This window comes from Galleria mellonella, unplaced genomic scaffold (genome assembly GCF_026898425.1).
Source record: "Galleria mellonella isolate WM207_F2 unplaced genomic scaffold, CSIRO_AGI_GalMel_v1 utg90, whole genome shotgun sequence".
In the NCBI taxonomy this organism is placed as follows: domain Eukaryota; kingdom Metazoa; phylum Arthropoda; class Insecta; order Lepidoptera; family Pyralidae; genus Galleria; species Galleria mellonella.
In genome coordinates, this window is record NW_026442172.1 from 2,188,525 (window position 1) to 2,188,942 (window position 418).

A 418-nucleotide genomic window follows, 5' to 3' on the forward strand; every position below is an offset into this window, starting at 1 on the left:
GTTTGTTTGTATTTATTTTGCTTTCATACCGAACGTTCAAGAAATAATTGTTAATATTTTTATAAGATAAAACTTAAAGAAATTTCAATAATTAAGAAATTTATTTATTTACTGCTAAATAACAAAAATAAAAAAAAATCTACAGCTATTATTAAGCAGGTACCTAATGTTCCACTAAAAAAATCACTAAAAAATATTTTTTCTAAATCTAAAGATAAAATGCTCTGCCTTATATTTACCTAAGTATTATATACATATTATTCATTCTTCTCATACCTTTTTTTACATTTACAAGAACATTTTATACCACACATGTTTATTTTCACATATGTTTATATCTAAACTAATATTATTATAAAGAGCAAAGATTTGGTTTTTTGTTTATAATGAACTTAACAGAAAAAATAAAAAAAACTTA